This window comes from Humulus lupulus, chromosome X (assembly GCF_963169125.1).
Source record: "Humulus lupulus chromosome X, drHumLupu1.1, whole genome shotgun sequence".
In the NCBI taxonomy this organism is placed as follows: domain Eukaryota; kingdom Viridiplantae; phylum Streptophyta; class Magnoliopsida; order Rosales; family Cannabaceae; genus Humulus; species Humulus lupulus.
Window position 1 is genome coordinate 158,004,953 of NC_084802.1, and position 7,719 is coordinate 158,012,671.

Below are 7,719 nucleotides of genomic sequence, written 5' to 3' on the forward strand. Positions count from 1 at the left end.
TTAAAAACCCTAGCATACAAGTCACTAGGTCTACACAACTGGTCAATCATTCTAGCAGACACAAACGAATGAGTAGCTCCCGAATCAATCAATCCAGTATAAGAAGAACCAGCACTAGAAATCTGACCTATCACAACCAAGGGGCTAGCCTCAGCCTCTGTCTAAGTCAAGGTGATTACTCTGGCAGGAGCGAGACCGTCACCCTTCTTTGGCTCCTCTTTCTTGGCTTATGGGTAGTCCTTCATCAAATGATTGTTACTCCTACAAATAAAGCAATCCCTGATCCTGCACTCTCCCTGATGTTGTTGTTTGCATCAAGGACAGACTAGAAAATGCCTCTAGTTGTCACCCCCGCCCTGTTGGCCACTAAAAGCACCTCATGCCCTCCTATTCGAGCTAGGAGGAGCAAAAGAATCTGGCACCTTTCTCTTCTATTCACTGGGTCCACAACCCCGACTAGATCCAGTAAAAGGAGGCACCGTCCTCCTGGCATCGCGCCTAACAATGCCTTCTCTCCAAATCTGATCCTCGACCCCCTCATCTGTAAAGGCCTTGTCCAATACCTGAGCATATGTAGTAATCTTTGGATCCAAAGTAATCTTAACATCACGGGCGATCATAACATTCAACCCCCATACAAACCGATCCCTTCTTGCCGCATTAGTCGGCACCAAATCTGGTGCGAACTTCGCCAACCAGCCAAATCTCAAAGCATACTCTGTAACTGTCAACCGGTTCTGGGCTAGGTTGAAAAACTCGTAAACTGTCGCAGCTCGGACTGCAACACTATAATATTTCTCATTAAAGATGCGTCTGAACTCTTCCTAGGTCATAATGAAATCCCTCCTTGCCGCATCAGTCGAAACCAAATCCGATGCAAACTTCACCAACCGGTCAAATCTCAAAGCATACTCAGTAACTATCAACCGATTTTGGGTTAGGTTGATAAACTCATCAACCTTCGTAGTTCGGACTGCAACACTATAATATTTCTCATTAAAGATACTTCTGAACTCTTCCCAGGTCATAACGTCAACATTTCTTCTCTGAGGCACTACATCCCACCAGATGCAGACATCCTCTCTAAACATGTAGTTGGCACAAGCTACCCTCTCATTCCCTTCCACCCTCATAAAATCCAGGATGAAGGAAGTCATATTTACGCACTACTCTGCCTGCAGTGGGTCTGGTCCACCCTCGAAGGTGGGAGGACGTTGCTTCCTGAACCTCTCATACAAAGGTTCCCACCTATTCTCCATAACAATCTGAACTGGCACTGACGCCACAGCCTGTTGAACTTATAACCCAGTACCTTGAGGAGGGGCCTGCTGTCGAAGTTCTTCCTCTATTCGATGCAGTCTCGCTTCCATTTCAGCAAACATCTGTTGCCAATTCTGTGGGGCAGGTGGAGGGTCCTGTCCCTGGTTGTCACCCTCGACCCTAATTCCGCGGAGTCTAGATGATTGTTGAGGCATCTCAACAATATGCCTGCAATCAACGACGCCGCTCATCAGGCATGATAACAACATCCAAAATCACCTCCCATTTCACATCAACCAACCATAAACAGCAGTCCACATAACACAAATAACATACAACACTCAAGGGGGCCATGCCCTAGCATCATACATATGTTAACTCATTCATCATGCTCTATATAAAATAATCAGGCAAACATGGCATTTAAATGCATAATCAATGCATACAATTCAATCAATACCAACCAACCCTGAGTCGAGCTTGTCACTGATAGCGGGCGTACATGTTCGGTCAATATCCACGAACCATAAACCATGGCCGTTACTAAGTGCGTTTTGAACGTGCAATTAACTCGCTAATCGAGGTTTTAGGTTAAAAGTGTAGCTAAACTGTAATAAAAATCATATAATGTTAAAATATAACCGTTCATTGAAATTATAAAACGTTAAACATTTGGGATCACAAAATACTGTTTAAAAATATTTACAACTCAAAATATGAATAAAGTCGACTAAACGACAAAATTAGGTTTAATACAAAACATCTCCCAAAAATACCCCTCGCCGTGGCAGCCAGGCACGCCAAGCATGTACATGCCGCTTCATGATGTACATGCTAGGTATCTAATAGGGTCTCAACCTGGCAACTTGCACTCTGCGTGCTTAACGCTGCTTCCGGCCCCTTGCTGTACTCGGCCTTCGCCGTTCTCGGCCCTCGCCGTACATTTACAGATATGCAACACATAGCATAAACTTAACAAATACTTAAGCAATTAAAAACATAATTAATAGGGCTATGCCCTACAACACATTCACATAGGGTTATGCCCTGCAACACAAACAACAAGGCCAGGCCTTGCTCTACGGGTACAACAGTTTTCTTACTTGTGCCCCAAGCTTCCTGAGCTCCAATATCCCGAGCACAGTCCTCTAGTCCGAGCCTCACTGAAAACCTAGTCACAACACATCAACAACATCCATCCATCAAGTTCTAATCCATTAAATAACTTTGGGTTATAGTTCTAGTCTTTGAGACCTTGAATTCTATCAATCTGGGTGATAAAATCCATCCCAAGCCTTAACTAATGGGTTCCCGAGCCAAAAATCCACAAATGACCAATACTTTGAACTAGGGTCGCGGCCTAGCCCCCTAAGGGCTACGACATGCCTCGAAACAGAGGAAACATTCCTCCATGCTGGGAGGTGTGGGCCGCGGCATGCCCTTCCTAGGGCCGCGGCGCGCCCTCAAGAACAGGGGCCTCCCCAGGCCTTCACGCACACGCGGGCCATGGCATGCCCAGCCTTGGGCCGCAGCTTGACCCCCAAACCTAGAAAACCTCCATGCAATACACGAGCTAACCTCCCTGAATTTCACCATTTCCGAGCCTAAATCCTAGAATTATACCTAGGACTCAATTCCAAACGACATAACAAGTTTATTCATTCAGAAACTCCAACAACAAATCTCCGAAAACACTTCAATTCCATCACTTAAGTTCCAACTCCCAAACTCTAAAAAAACGAAGAAAACCAAGTAGAAGTTAAACTTAAATCCTTACCTTTGAATTAGTTTTGGCCTATGCTTGATTCGAGCTGCCCCTACTTCACTTCTCCCCAAGCTCAGCAAACACAAGGCTTGAATTCCTATGCTTGTTTTCCTTCTAAAATCCTTAACCACCAAAGAGAGAGATGGAGAGAGAGAGAATCGATTTTGTAAGAGTAAATAGTTGAGAAACTCCTCTCTTTTACTTTTGTTCTAGTGTTTTCCCCAAGGTTCTAGGTGTATATCCATTACCCAATGTTATCCAAAAAATTGGAATTGATGACGTGGCAAGTAATCCCTGGACACGTGGCTGACACCTGGAAGAGCTCTGCTAGTGTATCGACCAGAAGACGTATTAGAAGCAGTAACCTGCCCAGTCTTACCTACGACCAGTCTGGTAGATAGTTCCGCATGAAACGTAATATTACTACAAAGATCTTTGTAAATTCCGAATTTAACTAACACAATCTCCTAAGTATCCGATTATTCAGGAGAGAATATCTGTAACAATCTTGTGTAATCCCCCTTGAGCCTATAAAAAGAGAAAGATAGCTCAAGGAAGGGGCTTTTGGCTTTTGAATTATTTGAGACTAGAATAATTCTCCTTGGAATATTGTATTGTTCTTCAGAGGTTAGTGAAACTCATTGAACCCTTGTTCTTTGATCACTCCTTTGATTCTTATATCAATAACAGTCTAAGTGGACGTAGGTCATTACCAGATCCTGGGGCCGAACCACTATAAAATATCGTGTTCTTATTTCTTTTTGCCATTCAATTCTTGTCAACACATTCATTCACATCAAGCATATTCTGACTCCGTGTCAGTTGACCAAAATCTGGGTCAACATTCTGGTGCTTTCGTTGAGAGCTTGATTTATCATTGTTGAGAAATTCAATGGCGAAAACTGCAAGGAAAACTGGACAGGCGGCCGCCGCTGCACCGTCAAACCCGCCACCTCCTCCTCCTCCTGCAAGCGTGGCTGACGATGAGCCAAATTTAGATTTTGAGGAGGAAGAAATGGATGATGCGACGCTGAAGAGTACTCTGGGAGCGCTGCAAGAAGAGCTAGCTAATCTGAGAGCCAGTCAAGAGACAGCTGTCGAGGTTATGGCATGGCAGCAGCAGGAGATTGAACGACAGCGTACGGAGTTAAGCGAAAGGCAGGCGGAGATGGACCGCCGCCAGACCGAAGCCATGGCAGCCCTCGAGATAGCCTTACAACTGGCTAGGAATCAGGTCGCGCCTGTGTCGCAGCCTGACCAACCTGTCGAAGGGCCACCCCAGAGGGGTCCTAATCCTAGCCCACCAATCCAGCCCTCGAGTCTGCAAAGGCCCGAGCAGCCTCAGGTACCTCATGATGATGTCCCGATGGACCCTGAGGCACAGCCTCCTTCCCAAGCTGGTCGCGGAAATCCCCCTCAGCAGAGGCAGAATAGGACCGAGCATCAGCCTCGTAGTCCTAGACACCGTAGGGGTGATGGGCCAAACCTACCGAACAGGGGTCAGTATCCTCCTGGCAACAGGAGGAACTCAGAGTCAGGCTCTGCAGTCCGAGGTCCCCCACGGCATGATAATGCACGGGGACACAACGACCAGCGCAGGCCGCCCTCTAACGCTCGGGACACTTCAGCCAGGGATGGAAATCGAGGGAACAGTCAATCCCACCATAGCCAATCGAGGTTCAGAGATGGCCATGAATATAATGAGGCTGACTCAGGCAAGGGAAATGCTGGCCGAAGGAATGAAGAAAGAGGTAGAGGCGGGATCCAGGTACCTCAAGAAAACCAACCCAATAGACGGGATGCTGGGTGGCAGCCCAGGCAAAATAATGTCTTCAACCGGCTCAGGGGTAGCGAGCAGCGGAGAAGAGACGAGGATTTGCGAGACGTGCTCAACGATCGCCGTGAGCGGCATGGCGAGAACGTCCCCCCAGTAACAGAGGCCACAGCGATTCCTGCCGCTGTACAGGCCCAGATAGATGCCCTCAACAAGGCAGTGCAACAGTTGGTCGGGGGAAGGACATCTTATATCGACCACGATAGGAGGAAAGGCACTCCTTTCGTACAGAGGATAGCTAATGCAGAAACTCCAAGCAAATTCAAAATGCCTACACTTCCAAACTTTGACGGGTACGGAGACCCAGTATCCCATGTCAATAAGTTTGAAATACAAATGGACATTCAGAAAGTGTCCGAAGACACTCGGTGCAGGATCTTCCCTGAAACACTTTCTGAAGCCGCGCAGGAATGGTATTTTAAGTTCCCGCCCGCAAGCATAGTTTCCTGGGAAATGTTCGTAAGGGAGTTTTACGGACAGTTCTATGCAGGTCGTGTGCATTTGACCGAAGCAAACCAGCTGGTTGAAATTCTCCAGCAGGATGGAGAATCATTGAAGGACTACATCCAGCGCTTTATGCGAGTAGGAGCTGGAGCAAAAACGGTGGGAGACGAAGGAAAAATGATGGCCATAACTGCAGGGGTTAGGCGTCGCTCCCCTCTCTGGAAAAGCCTTCGAAAGGAAGGAGTAAGAACTACCCAGGAATTCCTAGACCGGGCTGATCGTTACATCAAGCTCGAAGGTGCCATTGCCGACGATGGAAAGCCTTCTAGCAAGGATAAGAAAGCATCCGAGCCTGCCAAAGTCACCAATGGGTCCAAACCTAACGGCAACGGCAAAGGCAACAGGAACGGCAACGGAAATGGCAAGAATGGTGGAAAACGGCCGTATAACGAGCCTTCCACCTCCGACAATAAACGAGCGAAGGGTAACCGTTATGAACCTCGGTTCACTAATTACACTGCCCTCGTTGAGTCTCGGGGAGAGGTTTATCAGGCCACAAGCTCTAGCGTGCCTTATAAAAAACCTGGCCCCATTCGAAAGGATATTTCGAAGAGGGACAGTACCAAGTTCTGTCGTTACCATAACGACTACAGACATGACACCAACGAATGCAACCAGCTGAAAGACGAAATCAAGTTCCTTATTAGATAAGGACACTTGAGGAGATACGTACGGGCCTCGGGAAATTCCCAACGAGAAGCTCCGGGTAGCAACGAGCAGGCTCCCACGCGCCAACGCTCACCACCCTTACAGCCTGCCCCCGTGACTGGCACACTCTTAACCATCTGTGGAGGCCCTCACCTCGCGGGAAATAGCGGAAAGGCCAGGGAACGATATGCTCGGACCTTGCGCCACGACCAGGACATCGAGATGATGACTGTTGAGGACCGTGCACCAAAAAAGGCTCGGTCAGACGAAGGCGAAATAACCTTCTCTGATGGCGATGTCCAACACGTCCGGTTCCCACATTCCGATCCGCTGGTCGTGGACATCCAAATGGACAACATGATGGTGAAAAGAGTGCTAGTCGCTACAGGAAGTTCGGTGAATATCCTGTATAAGTCTTCGCTGGAACGCATGAAGTTATCCGTCAAGGAAGTGGAGCCCTGCAACCAAATGATATACGACTTCTCTGGAGAAGGACTCGCCCCCGCCGGATTGATCAGACTACCAGTGACGACAGGTACAGCACCTGCAACAAGGACATTACTCGCCACTTTTGTAGTGGTCAATTGTCCTTCGGCGTACAATGCCGTCATTGGAAGGCCTGTACTGGTTGATCTACGGGTCGTCATCTCTATGTGGCACTTAGCCATGAAATTCCCAACAGACGCATGAGTAGGACGCGTGTTGGGAAACTAGAGAGAAGCCAGGGAGTGCTACAACGCCTCAATCACAAAGTCGAAGAACGGAACGTCGAAGAGCACTACCTCGAATAGGTTGCAGATGGCAGTTGAAATACAAGCCCAATCCGGTGATGGAGTCACCAAATATGGTGTTGCCCAAAGTGAGGATAGAGATCTAGATCCTCTCTTTGGGGATTTTGAAGAAAACGTTGGACCCGTCGAGGACCTGGAGGAGGTCCAACTCGACGAAAAAGACTCGACCAGAGTAGTAAAGGTCGGGAAAAACTTAGAGCCCACCACGAAGCACGCACTGGTGGAATTTTTGCGGAAGAACCAGGAGGTTTTTGCCTGGTCACACAAAGACATGGCCGGGATAGATCCTGCAGTTATCAGCCATGTCCTAAATATAGACAAGACTTTTCCACCCGTGCAACAAAAGAGAAGGCTGCTCGATAAGGATAGATCGAGAGCCTTAAAGGAAGAATTGAAAGATTAAAGGAGAATGGGTTCATCAGGGTGGCATTTTATCCATCGTGGGTCTCCAATCCAGTTCTGGTTCCCAAGAAGTTGCCGCTTAGAACGGCCTGTTGTAAACACTTTCGTGTAATAAACCCTGAAATTATATTTTTGGGATCCCAATGTATACAGTAAACGTTCTAGTGAAACGTTATACCTTAACCAAAGTTTTTAACCCCTAAACCGCTAATCACACTTAGTTACACGTTTATGGCCAAACGACTCGATTAGCGAGTTTAGCACTGTTTTCAATGTGCACTGTAGCGGTCCCTGGAGTTGGGGTGTTACAATTTTGGTATCAGAGCATGCCATGGTTTATGTGTTCCTGAAGACGAGCTGGGCGTATACACTCATCACTGAAGATAACTTCACTCAAGGAATGGTAACTATTTTCGTAGTTATGTGCTTAGCTGCTTAAATAGATTGTGAATGCTTTACCTGCACATTGCATTAGGGAGCATGAGATTCTGATAGAGCTTGGCTCTTGACTATGT